This window comes from Antechinus flavipes, chromosome 2, assembly GCF_016432865.1.
Source record: "Antechinus flavipes isolate AdamAnt ecotype Samford, QLD, Australia chromosome 2, AdamAnt_v2, whole genome shotgun sequence".
Lineage (NCBI taxonomy): Eukaryota > Metazoa > Chordata > Mammalia > Dasyuromorphia > Dasyuridae > Antechinus > Antechinus flavipes.
This window is the reverse complement of record NC_067399.1, coordinates 476,975,170-476,999,610: the sequence shown is the minus strand read 5'-3', so window position 1 is coordinate 476,999,610 and position 24,441 is coordinate 476,975,170. Positions and strand designations below refer to the sequence as shown.

Below are 24,441 nucleotides of genomic sequence, written 5' to 3'. Positions count from 1 at the left end.
ATGTACTTTGTGATGCAGTTATACTGGCATCTTTGCTCTTCCTCCTGTAAGTCATTCCGTCTCCCTTCTCTGCACATTTTCACTGCCTATCCTCCATTTCTGGAACACTTTCCTTCTTTCTCTGCCTTTTAACTTATCTGTTTTTCTTTAATACTCAGCTAAAACCCTACCTTCTACAAAAAGACTTTCCCAAATCTTCATAATCTTAGCGTGTTCTCTCCAAAATTGTCCCCCATTTATTTTGGACGTGGTTTGTTTGAACAAAATTGTTTGAGAGCTGTCAGGTCCTTGAGAACAGGGACTGTGTGTTGTCTTTCTTGTATCCCCAGAGATTAGCACAATGCCTGGCACATAACAGATGTTTAATAAATGCTGATTGATTGACCCACTGATCTCTAAACCCAGCTCAGTCCCGGTTCTTTGAACTACTTTCCACTTAACTCTTGCCATAGAAGCCTCCTCGACCAGCTTTCTTTTATGGGCTATTTTCTTCTACTAGAATGTAAGGTCCTTGAAGACAGAGACCATCTGTCTTTTACCATGCAATTGTAGTTTAACATATAATGAGTGATGAATAAATGCTTTATCTAATTTATTCTATACTCTTGTGTCTATATTGAGGCAAAGCACAAGTACATTGCATCTCTCTAGGACAAAAACACCTTGTTAAATATGAAAAGTTCAAAAATAATTTTATTTGGAAAATCTATGTATCTGATAACAATAAGATAAAAACATCACAGATAATAGAGTTAGAGTAAGAACTGACCCCTAAATGTATTAGAATCCAACTTCCTAATTTGACAGATGAAGAAATTGACACTCAGAGACTCTTGTCACTTTCCTTCAGTTTTATAGATGGGAATGTCGTTATGAGCTCACATCTTTTTTTTTTTTCTTTTTTAAAATATACATTGTTTTATGAATTATGTTGGGAAAGAAAAATCAAAGCAAATGGGAAAAAAACATGGGAGAAATAAAATAAACAGAAAAAAAATGAACATAGATATGTTGATTTACATTCAGTTTCCTTAGTTCTTTGTCTAGTTGCAGATGGTATTTTCTGTCCAAAGTCTATTGGGATTGCTTTGGATCACTGAACAACTGAGAAGAACCAGGTCTTTTATATTGATCATCACATATTCTTGCTGTGATTGTGTACAATGTATTCCTGATTTGCTTGTTTTTCTCAGTATCAGTTCATGTAAGTCTTTCCAGAGCTTTCTAAAATCAGTTTGTTCATCATTTCTTATACAACAATAATATTCCACAACATGTTCAGCTATTCCCTAATTGATGGGCATCCACTCCTTTTCCAATTCTTTGCTACCACAAAAAGAGCTGCTACAAACATTTGCACAGGTGCGTCCTTTCCCCTCCTTTATGATTTCCTTGGGATGCAGACCCAGTAAAGGCACTGCTGGGTCAAAGGTATGCACAGTTTTGTGGCCCTTTGGGCTCAGTTCCAGATTGGTGAGCTCACTCCTTTTAATTGCAGGGTATTCATTCTTTCTTCTCACTTTGCCACAGCTCCTGGGAGGGGAGAAAAGTCCTCCCACCCCCATTATCTTTTACTAGGAACTTTACAATAGCCAGCTCCCTTTTTTCCTACTGTAGGAAGTCAGAATTCTTGCACCTGAAATTCCAGGCTCTCCCCACCCTAACCCATTCTCCTATCCAACCTTATTTCCCTCAGCTTCTCTATGCACATCTGCTCTCCCTCTCCTCCTCAGCACTGATGCCAGGCTTCTTCCTTTTCCTTTCTTTGGTACAGGCAAATTTGGGGAATCATCTCCATCTTTCAAAGTCCGCTCGCAGTGCCAGCTCCTCCAGGAAACCACACATGACCATTTCCACCTCATGGATAGCCGTCTTCCGAACCTCTGCAACGATTTAGTATCTAATTATCCATTTCATTTTTCTCTTCTTTCCACATAGACTGTGAGCTCCTTGATGGCAAGAATGGTATTTTAAGCTTCTTTTTGTCCTCTAGGGTATTGGGCTCCCAGCTGGGTACATACATAGTCAGTGTTAACAAAATGCTAGAAAATTGAGTGATTGATCATCCAAGTGCTCTGCTCCATAGTGACAGAGCCTCAGGCCCAGGCTGTCCCAGGCCCATCAAGACTCTCACTTTGTATTTCCTAATTCCTTTAAGATACTCCCAATACTGTCTCCTTGGATAGAAATGAAATAAATGTGATATCTATTTCTATCTCTTAAGCACAAATTATAGTATTTTTTATTAAATACTGCATTGTCAAATGCCTGACATTCTTCATAATAGATAAAAAGCAACCAAAACTGGTTATTTTCTTTTACCTCTGAGGCTTGAGATGTAGTTTGTATTGTATTTACTTGTTATGCTTAGCTTGTCGTGTTTTATTATAAGCGTGTGAATTATTTTCTCCATTACATTAAAAATAAAAATATAAAACCCACACTGCCACCCAAGTGCTTCTGAAGAGGTGAGAAGGAGAGGTGATGGGGAGAAAGCAGAAGCCTGGCCAGCACCAGGAGGGCTCTGCTGCTCTGTCTGCCCACCAGAGAAGAAGAGCTCAGCTCCTGTCACCGGAAAGACTCCCTTGGGGGCAGTTGGTGGAGGTAGCACGCGCCACGTTCTTGACAGCAGACTGGTTACGGGCTGTGTCTGGGCAGCACAAAGGCAAGGGGAGAGAGAACTGGTCACAATAATCTGGTTAATTTAGGCAGTGCATTCTGAGAGTCTCACAGGAAATAATTACACCTTTCATTAGAACAGTACTTTTTGAAGGCTTTATCTCTACCGTCTCACTGAACCTTTGTAAGAGTCCTGTGGTATAGAAATGGTACGGTATAAAGGAAAGAAATCTGACTCACGGTCAAGGTCTGGGTTCAAATCCCGGCCTTAAACACTTATTAGCTGTGTGACTCTGGACTACATAAAACAAGGGGGTTGGATTTAATGACCTTTAAATTCCTGTGAAGATTTAAATTTCTGACCCTGTGAGCATTCTGGGAAAGAGCTTGTATGCCCATTTTTATAGAGGAGATAACTGAGATCCAGAGAAAATAAAGTGACTTGCTTAAGGTAAGCCCGGATTTAAATGCAGGGCTTCAGTGCCCTTGTCACCAAAAAATGATCAGGACTGATTTTTTTTTCCTGACTAAAACAATCTAGATTAATCAGATTGGGGCCGATTATCCCCAGCTATGCATCTTATAATAGTGGATAAAACACCAGGCTTAGAATCAACAAGACTCACCTTCCTGAGTTCAAATTTGGCTTCAGACACTTTCCAGACTTTGGGCAAGTCACTTAACTCTGTTTACATCAGTTTCCTTGTCTATAAAATGAACCAGAGAAAGAAATGACATGACAAAGCACTCCAGTATCTGCCCAGATACTTTTTTGGGTTCATGAAGAATCAGAGATGACTGAAAAACAAATTTATCGTATTATAACCCTGTGTCACTTTGGGCAAGCCACTTGGCTTTGAAAATTTCATTTTTCTTATAAAATGAGAAAGTTAAATTATACAGATTAGAGCTTTCTTCTACATTTAAATTTCAGGTGTGCCTTTCAATATAAAAGGAGGTATCTGTACAATTGTATTAATCAATTATCTATCCAGGCTATAGGTCAGAATCTTGGAATAAAAGGACAAGGTTTCAAATCCTCTCTCTATCACTTAGAACGTCTGTAATCTTGGCAAAGTAGCATTGCTTCTCTGGGTTTCAGTTCCCACATGTGTAGATTGAGGGAAGTTGAACTTGATGGTCTCTGAAGTCTCCAAATTTAAATCTATAATGAATCTGCCCAAACCTCTATTTCTGTAAGGAAAGAAAGGTCAAAGTTCATTTTGGAAAGTAGAAAATCTGTCATTATCTAGTAGAGATTTGGTTTTGTTGGACAGGGCTTTGTAAGGAATAAGATGGATTTTTACCCTGGGTATCTACACTGACTTCCTATTTTTCTTCTTATTTCCCCCCTTCCCCACAGGTATCACTAGTACCACGAGTTGGATCAGAGAAACAGAAGATAGCAAAAAAGTAAGCAAATGACTATGAGCCACCCATTTCCTAGGCCTGGGTATAGAGGAAGCTTGGATAAATATTCAGTGGTATAGGTTAGCATACTCAAAGATAAACTGAAACCTGAGGAAATCTGTGACTTAGACAAACTAGCTTTAATCACTTCATACCTCAGTTTTTCTGTTTGTAAAATGAACATCCTATCAGCCATTAATTATTCCTAGGATACTCTGGAGACATTTACTGAATAAGAAGTCTTAATAAACTTTGTAAACTTTAGATATGTAAAAATATAAAAAGACCTTGTGAAATAAGGATTCAGTCATTCACACTGCTTAAAATTATTCCTTTCTTGGTAGAGAGGAATAGGGAGTTAAGGCCCCTAAATTTGACCTGTGTGTTTTAAAGTTGCTATCATCTCACAGGTCACATTTTCAGGATTCTTGATGACTTGATACATCTCTCTATCACTCCTCAACAAATGCTTTGTACTCCCAGAACCTTTCATCTGAGCTCCACACCACTCACAAAAAGGATTCCCGGAGCTGCTGGGATAGATAACAACTGGCAGGGCTTACAAAAATAGCTCCGATAAGGCCACGTACATGCAGAAATTATGACTCTTTAATATAACAGCCATGCTCTACTCAAGTCTATTCAAAACACCAGAGAAAAAGTCATGTGGACCAGCAAAGGGAGGAAAGATAAAATTGGTCGAAGAAAAAGGTACCTTGAGATTCTTCAGATGGAATTGCTAACAATGGCAAGGCAAAAGCCAACAGGATGAATGGAGTCCCCAAACGCAGAACCTGGCACATCCTACTAATGCAAATAAAACCATGGCTTCGGGGCAAGCTTTGCTCTGCTTTCTGGACAAGAAGGAAAATCAGGTAGTATTTGGAAAATGTACAGCAATGAAGGCTGTATCTTTTGGGGCAAAGAGAAGGAGAGAAAACAGGTAATTTTCTGGACAATTTTTATGTAGGGGTCTGTTTTGGTTTCAAACATATGGTTGCAATGTTTTATTTTTCTTTACAAAAAATAATATATCCTCCTCCTTTTGGATTACCATCACAAGGACAGACAGCAGGGGTAAGAAAATCAAAATCAAAAATAGAAGTAAAGAAAGAGAAGAAGCAGGCAGGCAGTTAGGCAATAAGCATTTATTAAGTATTTACTAGGTACCTATGCCGTATAGGTACCTATACCATATTATACTATACTAGGTACACTATGCTAAGTGCAGTGGACTGTCATCATCATTGCCACCATCACCATTATCACGCAAATAATAACTAGCACTTATGTAGCATACTAAAATTTTAAAAATTAAAATACTTTATAAATATTTTCTCACTTCATTTTCACAAGAATTTTGGGAGGTAGATGCTATTATTATTCCCATTTTACAGATAAGGAAAATAAGGTAGATAGATGTTAAGAAACTTGACCATAGCTGGTAAGTGTCTGGCTAGGCTCTACATTCTATCCACTGCTCAATGTAATTGCTGCTAACCAAACACAAACAAAAAGGAAAACAGTTTATGTTTTAATGGTTGAAGACACAAAAAAGGAAGCTGAAAAAGAGATGAAGGACACAGGGAAGGTACCTGACAAAATATGTTAGGGTGAAGAGGGATGTAAGGGAAGATGAGACAGAGAGAAAGAAGGAAAAGAAAATGGGAGGGGGAAGGAGAAAGAGAAGAGGGGAAACATTCTGAAAGGAAAAGAAGGAAAAGAAATGGGGAAAGAAAAAAGATAAATGAGTAGAGAGAAAAAGGAAAATGAAAGAGGAAAAAGGGAAATTTAAAAAGAGGAGAGAAGGAAGGAAGAAGGAGAACAAGCAAAGTGAAAGAGCAAAATGGAACAGAAGAGAGAGCATTTCTTTGGGTTTCTCAAAAGCATTAGAATAATCTTTGGAATCTACTCCCTAACAGAGACAGAAAGATGATGTCTGGTTTCTGACACACCATTAAGCGAACCACTATGGAAATGAATTACATCAGGTCATCTTCATTATTATCAACAACTTCATCACCACCATCTTCAAAAAGCAAACTCAAGACCCAAAGTCCACAAATACTGGATATAAGGGGAAAATATTCTTTACATCCTAAGTAAATTTAGCAAGCACGCCTTCTCATTTTTAAATATTTAGTAGATGCTTTTTTGACTTTTTGTGGCCCTCTCTTGATTCAGCCACTTCTACATCAAAGTCAACTTCTCTATCTAGTTCACAACCATAATCATAAACACAAACATAAATCACTCTTTCCATAGGTGTATCGCAAACAATAGGTCATCCCTGCTGTTTATTCTCACCTACCTCTTTAAGACCTCTTAGGTCCTCTTGAAGGCCCTTCGATCTCAGTTTAGATCTCAGAAGGCCAGTTAGATCTCAGGCACTTGTGAAATGTGTGTTTCCAGGAAGACACATTCCACCCAAGAAGTGGCTGCATTTCTAGGGCATGTCCAACATCTTGCTGGTTTGTAATACTATGGTGTAGAACATCTTGATACAGATGAAGGGCACTATGTAGATCAATAAATCATAAGTTAGCTTGGACAGCACTTAGATAGGTAAATGTATGTGTTTTATTTACTCAGCTAACCCTCCAAAAAAAGATAATATGCTCAATATCTCACTGTGCTGACATATTTCAACTAAATTGATAATGGGTCAGGATTGAGCAAAGCTTACAGAGTGAATTACCTTTTATCCATCCCTTCAAGTTTAGGGTTGCAGTCACCAACAAAATCAATGTTGTAACATTCTCATCTCATGACTTAACCTACAGTGACTCCAAATGAAATAAACTGATACTGCCTGCCTATTAATGAAGGCCATAAAGGAGAGGCAACTTCCCAGGAGGAGGTGCAGTGTCCCAGTGCACAAATATGATTGCATTAATGATACATAGATCTGGACTATCATCGCCATGTATTTGCTCAGGCTGCATTCCATTCCTGGAATGTACTCCCTTTACTTTTAGAATCCCTAGTTTGTTTCAATGCTCACTTTAAAGAGTTTCCTACATGTCTAGGAAATTCCCCAAATTAATATTTATTTTGTATTTCCTTAATGTACCAATATCTGTAAACACACACACACACACACACACACACACACACACACACACTTATAAATGTGATATACGTCAAAGTAAGAACTCTCTTTGTCTTTGTGTTGTTCTTTCCATCTAATGCCATTCCTGAAAGATAGCAGGTGCTTAATAATTGCTTGGTGACTGATTAATTCAGGCACATAGCTATCAATGAGAGATTAGCTTTAGAAGCAAAATGATCAACAAAGTTTTAGCCAAGTCTGCCAGGTTCTACTGAACATAGCTCCTTATAGACATGACTTCCATCATTGATCGCAGGACCAAAGCCTTCTTCTTAAGCATAAAGTGTGTATCCTCCCTGGCCATACTTGTGATATTCATTCCATAAATAGAAATACCTGGAAGACCCTTAATTGCCCACTGTCAACTATGTCCAGTAGAGAAGAACATTTTCTTTCTGGTACCAGGAAGAGTAATGCAAACACAAGAAACACTATAGTTCTTCTCTTCAAAAATATCAAGTAATTTGCCCTTTGCACAAGCAACAGGGAATGCTGAAAAATCTCTATAATCACACAAAAAACAATAAAGCAAGGAAGCTGTTGGTGCATAAAGGCACCTTGTCTATAGGAAAGAGAAGAGGCTCAGCTGGCCTTTGTCAACTCTGCACAAGAAAAAACCTCAATACAAACAAGATGAGGGGAAAGCCCTACATTTTTCCAATGTGAGCAGTAAACTTTTGTCCAAAGGTGAGGAAATACTTTTCTTTTAAAAATGATCTCATTAAAATGAAGTTTCATTAACATTTTAACCAATAGATATTTGGAATGGGAGAATAATAAATTTAGAGATAGAAGAGAGTTTAAAAACTATTGAGTTCATCAGTCTCTAAGCACCCATTTTGCAGATAAGGAAAAGGAGGCCCATAGAAATAAATGGTTTGCCCAGGGTCTCATGGATAGTCAGTCAATCAAAAGCATTTAATAATCATTTACTATATTCCAGACACTATGTTAAATAATAAGGATGCCAAGAAATGCAAAAATAGTCTCCATCCTCATGAAGCTTACATTCTAGTGGAGGAAACACAAATAACCAGATAAGGAACATCTATACACATGTGTTTATATTTATATGTGTATATATCATATAAATGCATATAATATTGCATAAATACATTTTATAAACGAAAGGTAATATGAAAAGGAGAGGTTCTAGCAGCTCAGGAGGCCAGGAAAAGCCTAGTACAGAAGGTGATATTTGAGTTGGCTTTTGAAAGAAACCAAGTAGACCAAGATGTGGAAATGAGAGAACAAAGTATTCCAGGTATGGGGGAAGGCCAGTACAAAGGAGTCAAGGAAGTGGAGGGTGCTGTTTGAGGAGCTGCAGGAAGGCCTGAATGTAGAACTGTAAAACAGATGAGAGGAGCAAGATATGAGAAGGCCAGAAAGCTTGGAAGGGTCATAATAAGAAGAACTTGAGGTATCATTCAGAGAGGTTTATATTTGATGCTGGAGATAACACTGGAGCTCATTGAACAATAAGGTGACACTTTAGGAAAATCTCCTCGGCAGCCAATAAGTATCTATTGACATAAGAATCCAGGCCTTCCTGAATTTAAGTCTCATGCTTTAACCACCACATCATGTTGCCCCTTAACCGACAGCTGGGGACATTAAGAGACAACCAAAATCCCAAAGGAAAGGGGTACTAGAGTGGAATCAATTTCTCTTGAAGTTTTTAGTAATAGACAATATCATCTTAGATGATTTTGTTCAGCAGTTGGAGGATGGACTACAAGGGTACGGATTGCATTGAGAGAACTGAACGTTGGCTTGATATAAGAGATTTTCTAACTTCATATTTCCTAATGATTATAGCATTCCAAAAGAGGAACTGACTATCTTGGAAGGTAAGGAGTCCTTTCTTTAGATTTCAGGTGGTATTTGGATCATCATTTGCTGGAGGTGTGACAGAGCAGAGATTCTTAACCTCTGTGAATTTTTTGATGAATAGTTCAAGGAATTTTAATTCTTTTTGTAATTTTACATATTTTATTTTATGAATTTAGAAAAAATATTCTGAGAAGAGGTCCATAGTTTTCACCAGTCTACCAAAGTGGTCTAGGACACACAAAAAAAGTTCAAGATCAGATCCCTTACTGTGAGGACTTTCATGATTTTCATGTTTAGATATAGCAGGGACAAGTTGAACCCTGGCATCCCTTCCAACTCTCAGATTTTGTGACTCTTTCTGACCTTTAATTTCTATTGCATGACTTGAATATCCTCCACAGCCATTTGTTCTTCCTAATGTATCACTGGGAAAGATTTAGACATTTTACTTTCAGCAGGAAGGGAGCTCAGCCTCTACGAACCCCAGAATTCTTTATTTGCCCTCTGGCCCTTCACTCTTTTATAGTAATTAATTCGTCTTACTTTGGGGAGATAGTTTGTAGATACATACTGAGAGGAAGGTCGGTGGAGTACAGAAAGAATTAGACTTGAACTCTAGAGATCTGGGTTTGAATCTTCCCTTCATCATTTACTATTCATGATGGTTGGCAAACTACTTAATCCTTTTATATGAGCCTTGGGTTCCTCCTCATCTATAAAATACAAATGCTGTTAATTATTACTAATTTGTGGGGACAGTTTTATAAAACTTTAAGGTCTACATAGACTATAAGTTTTGTGAGGGCAGGGATAACTCCGTATTCCTCTTTGTCTCTCAGAAGGCTCAATCAATCAACAAGCACTTATGTAAAGAATGAAAAATCCCTCTCCTTTCACCTTTTTCCTCTCCCTTCCAGGCACCCGCTGGTGTTAGCCTCCACAGCAGTGGATATGTATAGATATATGTTCCATATGAAATAATACATTCAAATAAGCCTAAGGTAGTTTGGGTAAGGGGGAAGCATTAGAGAGGCAACAGGAAAGGCTTCATGGAAAGGAGGATGGTTGTGTGATGGGGATGAGAAATGAGTGCATCACAGACTTGGGGGACAGGGAGATGAAGTATATAGAGGAACAGTAATTAGACCAATATGTCTGGATTATAGAGTGTAAGAGGCAAAGCAATACACAATGAAGCTGAAAAAGTAGGTTGAAGTCACGTTGTGAAGGGCTTTAAAAACTAAGCAGACGGGCTATATCGCCAGTGAGGAGAGGACGGATGGATTTGTGGAATAGCAAATATGTATTGAACATGAATTAAATAGGCCGTTTAATCCTGGTGAAGTTGCCTCATGCCAGGGCTTGGGACTAAGCACCCAAGGCACCAGGTGCTGCATGTCCCTCCCCGGAGAAATACAGATTCTGTAGTGTAGGCCACGGATTACAAATGAGCCTTGTCTTGGACCACTGGTGATACGGATGCATGTTATGTGTTCCCACCCATTTTACCTGGGGCACAATCCAGTCAGCCAACTAATGCCCTGTCCCTGGGAGATCCAGAAGTCATCTCAAGGAGGCCCCTTGGCCACTCTGATGTGGTCCACCTCCCCCAGCTTCTCTCTGGCACAAACATGGCCGTGACAGGGGACAGACGGTGGGTGAGTCCGGTGAGTATATCATAGCTCTCTTCCATCTTGCTTCCCCCCACTCTTAGCCTTGTCTCAGCCCCAGGCCTCCTGTGGTGGGCTCTGAGGAGCCACTGGGGAGTCCCCTGGAAGTCCTGCTCCCCTTCCATCTGCAGCCCATGATGAATGGTTGTTGACATTACTAAACAAAGGTATTATTAGTAGATTACATCCAAGAGGCCGGACTGTTGCAGAAGGAGGGCAAAGGGAGCCATGGGCCTCGCTCATCTCCCAATTACTCCACAAAAGCCTAAACCACCAGGTCATGGATAAAAGTGAATAAATGTTTCTAAATTCTTATCTTAAACACACTTAAGCTTAAAGCTATTTAACTGGAGCTTTTAAAGCATGTGTGCTTTATGGGAGCCCAGCTACCTGCTTCATTCTCTTGCTCTTATTTTTTCCTTTTATCCTTTTAGTCTTGAAGAAGCCTAATTAGAAGCTCGAACAGGGCCCTCTCTCCCTGCCCTTAAATCAGTAATTGGCTGCAGTGCAGAGACTGTCAGGAAATTAACACATCACAACATGACAGCTGTTAATTTTTTCTCCTTATTTGTCATATGAATCACCGCTGATTTGCCGGAGTGCATAACAAATTAGTGGGCTGTAATCAGGGCCTCTCTCCCATGAACAGCACCTTCTTGTTCTCTCTCTCTCTCTCTCTCTCTCTCTCTCTCTCTCTCTCTCTCTCTCTCTCTCTCTCTCTCTCTCTCTCTCTTTCTCTCCTCTCTCCCTCCCTTTCTTCCTCTCTTCCTCTCTCTTATCCCTTTCCCCCCCACACCAAGTCCATTACTTCCCTGCCTTGGCAGAAAAGACTGTTGCTAGGTGTGTCATTGTCAATAAATCAGAATAAGGAAATGCTAAAAGCGCCAGAAGCTCTTTAAACTTTGATGAAGGCTTTTAGTTACATTTTTAAACTTACACTCAGAACTAGAATTTGTCTTTCTTTCTTTCTTTCTTTCTTTCTTTCTTTCTTTCTTTCTTTCTTTCTTTCTTTCTTTCTTTCTTTCTTTCTTTGTCTGTCTTTGTTTCTTTCTCCCTTCCTCCCTTCCTCCCTCCCTTCCTTCCTCCCTTCCTTCCTCCCTTCCTTCCTTCTTTCCTTCCTTCCTCTCTCTTTTCCTTCCTTCTTTCCTTCCTTTCTTCCTTCTTTCCTTCCTTCCTTTCTTTCTTCCTTCCTTCCTCCTTCTGTACTTCCTCTCTCCCTTCCTTCCTTCCTTCCTTCCTTCCTTCCTTCCTTCCTTCCTTCCTTCCTTTCTCCCTCCCTTCCTTCCTTCCTTTCTTTCTACCTCTCTCCCTCCCTTCCTCTCTCTCTCACTCTTTCTTCCTTCCTCCCTTCCTCCTTCCATACTTCCTCTCTCCCTTCTTTCCTTCCTTCCTCCCCTCTTTTCTTCTTTCCTTTTTTTTCTTTCTCTCTCTCTCTCTCTCTAATTTTATTCACCTCCTGGCAATATTTGTCCAACAGTACTTTTCACAAAACTATGGAATACACACGTCATTGTTAGATGTCACTGGAAGATCTAACCAGCCAAATGGGCACAGGGGAAAGTTGGTTTGGAAATATGTAAAAACATGAGATATTATTTAAGGTCAGACACTGGACCTTTGAACCTATATTCTGACTTTGGGACAAAAGGGATGGTAAAGATGAATTCCAGAAGTAATGAGCCACTGGAGTTTATTGGATAGGGAAGGAGTGATATAATCAAACCCATACTTTAGGAAAATCACTTTTATGCTGGGAGGAAGATGGTTTGGAATGAGGAGAGTCAGGTAGAGAAACCAAATATAATACTATTATAATAATCCAGGTGAGAAGTGATGAGGACCTGAACTAGGATATGGGTTATGTGAGTGCTATGGTGAGACAGAACACTACTGGGGGACTGGAAATATGATAATGCTCTAGGCTTTAATAAGGAAGTTCAGAAGGAGTGGGATATGAGAGGGGGAACATAATTAGTTCTATTTTGCATATGTTAAATTTGAGGTCCCTTTGGAAGAACCCTCATAGGCTATCTAGCTTGATTCTCCACTTCACAGATGAGAAAATTGTAGAAGCCCAGAGATATTAAATGATTTGTTCAAAGTCTTATAGATGGGGAGTAACAAGAGCAGTTTTTTGCACCCATATCCTCTGATTTTGGAATCCAGGATTCCTCCTCTTGGAACCTTCCTGCCTTGTGACCTTTAAAAATGCTTTGTCAATCTCTCATTCCCCAAAATACTAAGTTTTCTCCAAGATCTTTTTCAGTGCCAAGCTCATAGATTCTGTAATCCAATTTTCCAGTTCTAGCTTGTATAAAATGATAATCACAGGAAGTGTGTTTGGAATCAAGGGACGTTAGTTTAAATTTAGTGCCTACACTTACTAGCTTGATCATCTTGGGCCTTAATCTGGAGTTGGAATACCTGGCTTCGAATCTCACCAAAAATGATCATTATTCTTGTAACCTTGTGTGACATTTAGTCTCCCTCAGCTATAAAATGTGAAGGTTATGCTGAGACCTTCTCTGAGGGCCTTTCCTTCTCCAGACCTTTGAGCAAGTCACTTTACTGAGCTTTTAGTTTCCTCATCTGTAAACAAGAAAGAGTCATTCTTGTCCTGCCTGTCTCAAATGTTCCTTAGGAAGATTAAATAGGACAATGAATGTGAAAGCATTTTGCAAAGTGCAAACCACTATATATGAATGTCATCTTCCTAGAAGCCTTTCCTGATCACCTTCCCCACCGTTTACCTCTGACTTCTCTTTCAGGCTTCCAGGGGGTTCCCTGGTTCTAGGAATTTGGGGTGAAATAAATAAGTCTATAATCTCTTTTTAAAGGGGGGGTGGTCAAGGCAATAGGAGTTAAGTGACTTTCCTGGGTTCATATGGCTAGTAAATATCTGTATTTGAAACCCTGTCCTCCTGACTCCAGGGTCAGTGCTCTATTCACTGATGGTACAGTTGCTAATTTTATAAACCTGGCTCCTACCTCCAAAATTCATTGTCTTTACAGACTAAATAGATCAAAATATTCCAATCTACTAATGTAATTAGCAATATAGTGATGATATAATTCCAGTATAACTAATAAGGAAAAACTCAGACTGAATTTCAAGGAAGTTGGTGTCTTAGAGTCTACCAAGTGGCAGAAAAGGCAAATTTTCTTCCAAGATGGAACCTATTAAGAAAGAGAAAAACAATTGAGTATAATTAGATTATCCCGGGGGAAAGTGAACAAGTCCTTCTCTGATGAGTTTTCAATACCTCAGTCATGAATGTGGACCCACCACCTCTCTAGGAGATTTACTTGCCACTATAACTAGTGGTGAGCTTGAGGTTAACTCATGGATGGATGGTCATGGTCATATGGCATCAAAACAGCTCTGTTAGATAAGAAATCATATGGGAACAACCATCAGGATAATTTTCTATTTGCTGATGGGATTCTTAAAGAACTAAAAGAGCAAATATGTTATTTAATTCACTGAATCAAAAAGTCTTTGTTGTGCTCTTACCTAGTACCCAGCACCGTGCTAGGTCCAGAGTGGGATAAGAGAAAAGGAGAAAGAGTCCACCTACCAGAGCTCCCCATCTACATGAAGAGTCAAAGTTCATCCTCTTACTATTGTGAGGAAGGCAGATTTGAGGAAGGGATGATTTAAGTCAGGGCAGTGAGGTAACTCAGGGGGTAGACAAAGGGATTTGGAGTTAGGATACCTGGAGTTCAAGTCTCACTTCAGGTACTGGTTAACTGTGTGACTTTAGCCAAATCATTGAGCCTTCTCAGTTTTAGTTCCCTCATCTTTGAAATAGAAATAATAATAGGAAATCAATTGTGGAGATAAAAAAAGAGAATACGTAAAGCACTTTTCTAACCTTAAAAGGCTAAATAAATGCTATCAAAAATGGTGATGATGGTGATGATGATGATAATATTGTTGTTGATGATGATGATGATGATGGTATGATCAAATAAGTATACAAGTAAAAATAATAGGAGTTTGGAGAGGGAGGGAAAGTGGCTGTTGTAGTTGTAGCTCTTTAGAATGAGAAATGTAAAACTACAGAGATCAGTGTGAAGGCCCAAAGCAGTGCTGAGAGAGTAGGTGCATAGTTAAAAACAGTACTGGCTTTGAAGTAAGAAAACACAGGTTCAATTCTGGCTCTGACATATAATATTTATGTGACCTTGAGCAAGTCATTTTTCTGGGCCTCAGTTTCCTCATCTGTAAAATGGGAGCAGAGTAGCCCTGGAGAGCCCTCTAGCTCCAGATTTATGATCTTATGAATACATCTTATGTATTGCTTGGTCTCAGGATACTTCAGGATAGACAATGCCTGAAGAATTGAAGCAATTTTATCTAGCTTGATCCAGCCAAAGCATTTTGACAATATCTTTCTTTTCATACCTTAAATCAATAAATTAGTAAGTTCTCTCCTCCAGGAGTTCTTCTAGGTTATGACTTTACATAAATTAAAGCTACTCAAACCAAACTACAAACCCCCAATTTTTTTTTTTTTTTTTTTTTTTTTTTTTTGCTAATTTGAACAAATTTCCTAGGTATTTCTTGTTAAAGTGAGTTTGGAGTCCTGAGCTATCCAGGTATTTGCTCTACTTCTTTGGTTTACACAATAAGTCAACTGAATACCTTTACTTTTTAGGAAGCTGTTATACTGTAAATCTATTTCCCCAAATTCCAAAGCCCTGAACTGCCATAATTGTTTTTAATATCATTTCCTGTCTAAACAAGACATATCCTGGAGCCACTGGACAATGACCAATCATAAGAGTTGCCATTAACTTTACCAATGGATATGGTGAAAAGTAAACTCATCAAGCTTCTTGAGAACTTGCTCAGGCCTCTGACACATCCATGTTTAGACTCGGAAATCTTATTCAGAAAATGAAGTCAGGTACATCCAGAGAGAATTTAATTATGCTCAATATGGTTCGCTCCTTCTTAATAATGCTACATCTTGTAAAATTTTTGCTGCAGCAAAAGTTTGCCTTTGCTGTCACTTTGTAGACTCTAAGAAAAGGGTTTGTAAGTAAAATATCAACTTTACAATTATTCTGTCAAGTCCTAATTAAAAAAAATTATTTATACATTATATATTATGGAATTAGTTCCCCTGGAGAGACCTGGAATTAGTGATTAAGAAGTGAGCGTCAGGCAGGGTGGCAGTGGTGGGGACTCTGAAATGCCATTGCCAAAACTGGGTCCTTATCTTCCCAGATAACAGCATCCCTTGCCATGTGCCCTACCACCCACAAATCTCTCCTAGGATTCTCCAAACTTTACCCAGATGGCCTGAGGGGCAGCTCATCATTTTTTGACCTTAGGGGCCAGATTTTCTATTCATGCTTTCCACCTACATGCTTTCCATGGTAGCTTTGGGCTGCATCTTGATGATAACAAGAACAATAGTCAGTTTCTAATTGCTTCTGCAAAGCAATCCTGGGAAGGGCCTGAATCCTACCACACCCAAAGTGCAGATCGGAAACAGCTGAATATTTGGTCTTTGTGAGTTCCATTCTCTTCATGATCCATCCAGATGTTTGTCCATGGTTCAGCTGGGGACTCCAGAGCTGCTACTGGGCAGTATACATGTCTGTAATGACCCTCACCCTTTATGATGGAGTTAGCACTGAAAGATTATGCATTCTTTCTCCCGCTACTCTACTGGACCTCCTGGCAATATCAGGTGAGTAAGAGAAGCTATTTCGAAGGCTGAAATAAAGCGAACCAGAATGGGATGGAGTCCCATTTTCAACAAACTTGGGTTAGGCTGAAAGCGTAATCTGTATGGCAAAAACAGACACATGCAGAAAGCAAAACAAACGCTCATTAGCTAGACTGACCCAGGCTGGCCACCCACATTGTTTGAGTTCAGCAGCTGACTAACCCTTTTACTCTCACTCTGACTTTGGCTTTTCATCTTTCAGTCCTATCCCCATCCATTCACCATCCTATGCTTGTGGACAGGCAACAAAAAGGACCTGAAAACAAGAACATTTTACTTTCCTTGTCTTTGGGGTTGGAGGATCTGGTATTTGAACCCCATCTTTGCCATTTATACCCTCTGTGATGTTGGGGGATTCAATTATCATCTTTTGGGCCTCCAATTCTTCATCTGTATTATGAGGTTCTCTGAGCACATGTTCTCCAAGGTCACTTCAAGAACTCCTTCTGGAAAATCTGTGTGTCTGGAAGAATTGAAGGAGCAAGAAATTGAGACCAAATACTCTCTGTTTCTACATTAAATCTGAGAACTGGAGTAAATCACATTCATTTATGGTACTTTCTCTTGTTCAGCTACCAGTCTAATTTTCCAGACAAGAAAACTGAGGCCTAGAGAAGGGAATTGACTGTACCAGGTCACAGTGAATAAGTGGTGAAGTCAGTTCTTCTGACTGGCTCCAGCCCTCAGCATTCTCCGATGATCCCTTTTGAAGGATGATGTCACTTGGTGATGTTTTGAGGTTTCTCCCTAAAGCAGAGCCTTCCAACCACAAACAGGAAAGTGAAAACTCAGGCTTGCTTCCACCATCAATCCTTTGGATTGGAATAATAAAACCGATTCTCCTTGTTGGATAGCTCTGTTCTGCCATTCTCTAATACACAGCATTGTATTCTTTCCACCTAAGGCTTTCAGTCCCTACCATAATACCCACAGAGTCCGCACAAGGTGATCAAGGAAGGGCCATGGACCTGATGCTGTTACTTTCCTGGAGTTTCAAGAAATCTCAAAGCAAGGTGGGTATATGTGTGCATGTATATAGACATTGCCTATGTTTGCTACATCACAAGCTCATAGACTAGATTTATAACTGAAGGAGATCTCGGAGATGATCTAGTCCAAGTCCTTAGTTTACACATAAAGAAGCTGAAACACAGAAAGGGGAAGTGATTTATTTAAGATCACAAAGGTATTTAGAGAATCAAATGAAAAAGCTGGAGACCATGTTATATGAAAGTACTTGGAATATTTAGCTTACAGAATAAAAGAACAGGTTAAGGGCAAGGTAGGGGAGTGTTATCATATACTTGAAGGGATTCCATATGAAAAAGGGGTTAAATTCTGCCTAGACTAAGAATTCATTGATGATGATGGTGGTGATGATAGCTGTGCAAAAGCAGCATGGTAAAATAAATAGATAACCAATCTTGGGAGTAAGGAAGAAATGAGTTCAAGTCCATTCCCTGAAATATATTGTGTGGCCATGAGACTCAGTGTTGAGTAACTCATCTGCAGTGGGGGAGTCCCTCATCATGCTAAAATCATAATTCTAGCAACAATAATAATAATATGCCTTTGATCCCTCCAAAACTTGTGAATTCTTCGAAAGAGATGAATCTTGGTTGCATACTGAATACAGCCCTGGGCCTGGAATCTCTGTGATCCTAAGCAAGTCACTTAACCCTGATTGCTTCAGTTTCCTTAACTATCAAATAGGGATAAGAATCTGCCTCCCAGGATTGTTATGAGGATCAAGAAAGATAATATTTATTAAGTGTTAAGCATAATGTCCACTAGGTGCATAGTGGGAACTACATAATGCTAGCCATTATTAGCTATCAAAATTAGCTATTAAAAATCCATCCAGCAAGCAAGCAACATTAAATGTGCCAAACATATAATATGAGGAATAAATAACAAAGACAATGTTGCCTTCCTGTTAGAATATAAGCTCCTTGAAAACAGGAAATGAATCATCTTTGTTTTTGAATCTCTAGTCTTTGGTACAGTGCTTAGCATACAGCAAGAACTCAATTAATGCTTATATAGCATTTATTTTCTGTATACATTTGCATATGTATTCTTACAAACAAGTATATGTAGTATACATAACTACCAGTGTCTGTGTTGGAGAAAGATTGGAGTGAGAGGCTCTCGAGGTAGGAAAAACTAAATGGAAGGCTGTTTTAGTAGAGAGAAATGATGAGGACCAAAACTAATGTGGTAGGTGTGTGGGTAATTAAGAAGGAGACAGATGCAAGAGAGGTTATAGAGATAAAGAACAACTTTTGGCAAAAGAGTGGATGAATGAGAATGAGGCATTAAAGCCAGCATTGAGGCTGTGAATTGGAGAGAGTGGAAGAATAGTGGTGTCCGTTATAGTTGCAGGAAAGTTTGAAAGAAGGATAAATTTGAAAGTAAAGATAATGGATTGTGCTTTAGGGATATTTAATTTTCAATGCCTATAAGACATCTAAGTCAAAATGTCTAGTAGGAAGTTCATGATGTAAGACTAGAGCCCAGGAGAGAGAATGAATATGCAAATCTAGGAGTCATATACACAGAGATGATAATTGAACCCATGAGAGCTAATGAGGTCACCGAATGAAATAGAAAACAATATATAGTCTAAGGAGAGAAAAGGGTTTTCTCCCTTTTCTAGGAATGTAAAAAGAAATTCATTATTGATTCAGTGATCATTGAACAACCCACTCAAAAGTACTAACATTTATATTGCCTTTACTGATTCTCACAAAGCCTTTGACTCAGTTCCTCACTAATGTCCTGTGTGACAAATATATTAAAGAGACTCAAAGATCATAATTAAAATGCACTACTAATATAACAGGGTTAAGAATAGTTTATACAAAACTTGGTAGTTTCCATGAAGACATGTTCTAGCTAGGCCAGAACCTATGATTATTTTTCCTAAATAGACCTGAAATGCTATATAGCATTTAAGACAAAACATTACATTAGTCACTTGGTATTCTTAAGTGACATCAAATTATGTATTTTCACTAAAGGAAAAAATTAAACAGCATCTTCGCTTTTCATTGCTTAGCAAAGTGCCTGGCAAATAATGGGTACTTAATAAATGCTTATTAATTTGACTTGGTTTTATCTTGTGGAAACTTTTTGCAATATATAAACATGCTATTTGGACTAGAAAGTGGAAATGTCTTAATTTTGCACTAAGAAAGAATCGAAAAAAGGATGCTTTGATCTGGAGGTTAACTTGAACCAGTGGATAAAGGCAATTTTCACAAATATGTTGATTTCCTCCATGTGGCACACATGGAGCCTAAACAATCAAGGTGAAAGCTGATGTTATCTACATTAAGAGACTGAGTGGTGACCTGAATTCAAAGCTTAATGGGAAGGAAATATTTGTAGAAATTAACACCTGTGTGATATTCTTAATGTATACTTTCAGCATAATAAAATGAAGATAACTGATGTAGATGTCCAAACAAATATGTGCACAATGTTAACTAAACATGTCCATAAGCAGTTCCTATCACCAAGGCAGCTATAGAAACATTAACACTCTCTCATCAAAGAACAGAAAGACAGCTGGTAGGTATTTTCACAGCACCTAATAAACAGGTTAAAATTTTATAGAAATACTTTTAGGAAAAAGCAGACATTACTTTGCTGTAAAAGCTGACAAGTATATGTCATTGTATTTGTCAAATGTAGCTGAAATTGGCTTATCTCTGGCTGGCCAATAGAAAGACTAAGATCTGAGAGTGAAATCAGAAAATGCTCTATGTTCTATGATCTCATGGACTCAACCAATCCATGTCACCAAAGTAGTATACAATAAATGAGTCATGTGGATTTGTTTGTGAAAATGGACAGATTCATGATAGTAATTCAGAATTAGGTCTTTGCCACCGAAACTAAAAAAAAGTTATCCTTAAAGAACCCAGATTTGTTGACTGATGTGCATTATACAATAGAATGAAAGAAACAACATATCCCTATTACTGGGGTTATGAATTCTTTTTTTTTTTTTTTTTTTTTGCACATGGACATCTTTGATTGGGTAATACCCAATCAAACTGTTTCTCCACATGATGCTTTTAAATGCCTAAAATAAAATAGAGAGGATTAAAAGGTAAATTAGTTATATGAAAAAAATTATCTACTTATTTATCTGTCTTTAGTATACACTAAACAAAAACAAGGTCCAGTATTCAAGAATAAGAATCCCTGCACTAAAGGCTGAAAAAAATAGCATCTTCTGGATACCTCAATTTTACATCAGAAGCTTGCCAGCCTTTATAAATTAGCAGATAACAGGTCCCCATAATATTTTTTAAAAACCCTGAAATATCCTTGAAAATTCGACAAATAAAAGTGTACTAGAAATTAAGCATCATTATAGACAGAATTATGTCCACAACTACCTTTTTTGATAATTGATAATTAAATATTGATAATAAATGCAAATTTATATTTTTATTTAATAATATGTTATATATCATATATTATTAAAGTACTATATATTTACATGTTATACATCCTATATATTTATATTTATATATAAAAATTGAAGAACAATACTTTTAATAGATGTCACCATACCAAATACTTAATCTCCAACATAGATTTGTCATACTTTGACCATCAGAGGAATTCCTGTGTAAAGCACTCTTTCTCATGAGTTCCAAATGCCTATGTCACCAAGGAACTCTTGGTAAAAGTCATATTTAAATTAATCACCATGCAATATCAAAAGAGAGCTTAACTCAAGTTTAAAGGACCTGATTTCATATTCTGGCCTTGCCAATTATTATTTCTGTGACTTTGATCAGATCATTTTACTTCTCCAAGACTCAGTTTTCTCACCTAGAAATAGGAGAACCAGAAGACATGAAAAGTTCTTTACAGACTAAAATTCTGATTATGCGATTAGACTTCAAAGGAACATTTCTTAGGCCCCACCCCCAATTATCTACCAGGAAAGATGGAACAATATCTTTAGAGCAGTAAACTGTTCTTATCAAATAGCCTAATATTTTCTAATTTTGTGAAAGAAAGAACCCAGAGCTGAGAAGTCATCGAGGTGCACCCCAGCTCGATTTAGTTCCCATTTGAAGAATTGATCATTTCTCCCCATATTTAGAAGGTGCCAGATTCACGGTGATAAATGGCTAGTATTCTTTGCAATGTTTAATGGCAAACCCAGATCCAACAGGAACCGTCGCCAGATGGCACGTGTATGATTCCTGGAATATGGCTTTCAGAGAAACCACAAACCTGGAGGAGTAAATGCTGTTCCAGATGCATTAACTCATAATCCCCAGGAAGAAAACATTTCAAATGAAGGAAGAGGAAGAATCTGTTCTTGACGAGCCCTAATAGCCCCGGTTAATCCTCATCCTGGTGAAAGGTACTTGCTTACAAGTATGGAAAAACTTCATCAAAGTCAGCAAGTGGGACCAAATATACAGACACACAATTACTGCAGAGAGCAGCAGCTCAGCAACTAGCTTAGTGTTATAGATTGTGTTGGGGCTCTGTGCAAGACCCCCTCGGAACAGTCAGGACTATCAGGAATCCCATCCCATTCTAGCTACTCCATATTTCCAGGAAGGCAGCAGTAAACTTGATTCAATACTTCTGGAGAGACTATATGACTGAAAGTGTGCCTGGTTCAGAGTAAGGGTTTAATAAATGCTTGTTGACTGGCTAAGTAGAGATGAGATGGAAACTTACTACCTACTATTTAGCTTTTTGGTTATATTCATTCATTCATCCACTGTGCGATCACTGATTGCATGCCTGAGGTGCAGATCAGGACGGCCCTTTTGTAAAGCATCCTTTCTTATGAGCTCCATCCCTCCTTTGTCAGCTGGAGAATTATTAGGACCAATGTGGATGCTGTTAGGGCAAACTGGTGGGAGGTAGTAGAGACAAATTTTCCTTGAATTTATTTTCTAGCACAAAGTAGACAGATCTAGGAAGTAGCAGGAAAATCCAAGATAAACGGCTTAAATGAGGAATTTAGAGGTCTGCTCCCTGTTTCTAGTCCCCCCCTTTTTATAGCTGATTGTATTGCTAGGTTAGGGTTAGAGAGCCTTGGACTCCTTGTGCCTTAGTTTCCCCATCTATAGATGAGAGCCCCTACCTGTGCCTTTGGTGTGTGGTGAAGCAAAATGAGAAAATTCATTCTTCATGCTTTAAGCTTCTTGGAGGGAGGGTGATATATAAATTCAAGGTGTTATTATTAGAGAGCAAGAAATTGGTTCCATGCTAATTAAACTCACACCTTACCATTTTAAACATCCCGACACTGCACCATGACAATCTGACATGTTACAGAAAAGGGAGAATTCTCCACAAAAACACAAGACAAGATGACTTCTCTGCACAACGCCAACATTGCCACGATGTGTCTGTAATCCCCCCCTTTCCCCCCTCCCCCAATCCAATCTGAATTAAGATATTTCCAAGAGAAGCTGATGGAGCTCTGAGCTCTTTACACGGCATTCACTATTTTCTGAGAGTGTTAAGAAGTTGTCAAACCTGGGTCATGTAGGTGAAGATTTAGTAAGACAACCAACAAAGTTTTCTCAGTTGTGGTGTGCTGCCTCCACTTACTTAAATGTCTGTTGTGCGCATGCGAGGGGGAAAAAGCGTATTTTTCCAATGAGAGCTTTATCACTCCTGTGGGGACGAGCTACCAGGAGACCACTGGCTCCTATAGGGATGGTCACTTATATTAGGGGGGACCTACTAGGGGAGACTGGATACCAGATTCTATCGATCCTATTATCCTATTTTAAGAGGAGATTGTAGGAGAAAAGAATCATTTTTTTTTTCTTGTTTCAGGGCCAAAGAAGAGAATAACCACGGATGGTAATGGAGCTGTCACAGAGAAGAGAGAAGTGGAAATTCATGGTTCTCTTGTGAGGCAAAGACATCTGTGTTATTGCACCCTAAGCCAATAGTTTTTAAAACAAAGTCATAAAACAAGCTACTGTATATAACAGGGATGGAAAATATGTGGAGCTTTCCTCCGCCCTTTACAGGTCTCTGAGAAGAAAAAAGAACGAGACCAATGACTGGGAAGGAAAGACGCAGGAGCTGCCAGCAGGAGGGTGCATGGCTCCCACCTTCCACAGGAACAGGGACAGCTTGTGCTAAAAAGAATGGGATAGACAAACCCATGTCAGAGGCAATGGCCAGGCAGCAGGAAGGGCACAGCCTGTTTCTCTAACCTCTGGCTAGAAAACCAGAGTGATGAGAGGTGGTTCCCCTCCTTTGCCCTTCTATTGTCCTGACTCCACACTTCAGGTTCCTGTCTGGGGCCCTCTGGATCCGAATTCTGCACCATTGTGGGGTGCTCAATAAATGTTTCTTTATTATTATTATTTTTAGTTATTCTCACAGATTCAACTAGCAGACAGAGAAGTACCGACATAGGAAGAAAACTGGATTTAGAATTAGAAGATCTGACTTTCAACTTGTAATTGCTAGTTAGCAAATAGTTGAACTTTAAAAAGTCACTTACCTTTCTCCTCCTTGTTTATAAAACAAAGGGGATGAGACTATTCAATCATTAATGTCTTTCCAGTCTTAAAAATCTGGGACCTAATATTAGGATCTGTGATTCTGATGAGACAGAAAATTCAATTCAACCATCCAGTTAAAAAATATTGTTGAAGACCACTACCTAAATTTTTAAAAAATCAGATTAAACCAGAAATCTGAATATAAGACCTGTCCCAGAAATGTTCCCTCCCCTTTGTCTCTATGCAAGAACTTCATAGCATTTCCAAGTCCATATGGAGAGAAACATTATGAAAGTAGAATTTCAAATAAGTCAGTGTTACAGTCTTGAAACGTGATTTGTGTTTGAAATTACTGGGCTAAGAGGAGACTTCTGGTCAATGTACTTTGAATCTAGTCTATATTTAAGGGTAGGGTGTGCTAAATTGAATTTTATAATTTTATTTATTCTATGTCTGAATAGGACAACTGACTTGAGAATAAAGACCCAGAAGAGTTTAAGAGAGATTGCCATGATCACAAAAGAATTAAA

General features: G+C 38.6%; 1 long non-coding RNA gene across 2 annotated transcripts; it reads left to right on the top strand.

Annotated features, from left to right (window-relative positions):
- The first annotated feature begins 3,572 nt into the window (after window positions 1-3,572).
- LOC127550651 (uncharacterized) lies at window positions 3,573-23,767 on the top strand. 2 transcript variants are annotated; one of them, XR_007950902.1, is made up of 4 exons: window positions 3,573-4,032; window positions 4,440-4,972; window positions 17,293-17,401; window positions 23,229-23,767. It is a non-coding gene; the product is annotated as an uncharacterized LOC127550651 (long non-coding RNA). The 2 variants fall into 2 exon arrangements; XR_007950901.1 differs by lacking the exons at window positions 3,573-4,032; window positions 4,440-4,972 and having other exon boundaries at window positions 16,356-17,401.
- The last annotated feature ends 674 nt before the right edge of the window (window positions 23,768-24,441 follow it).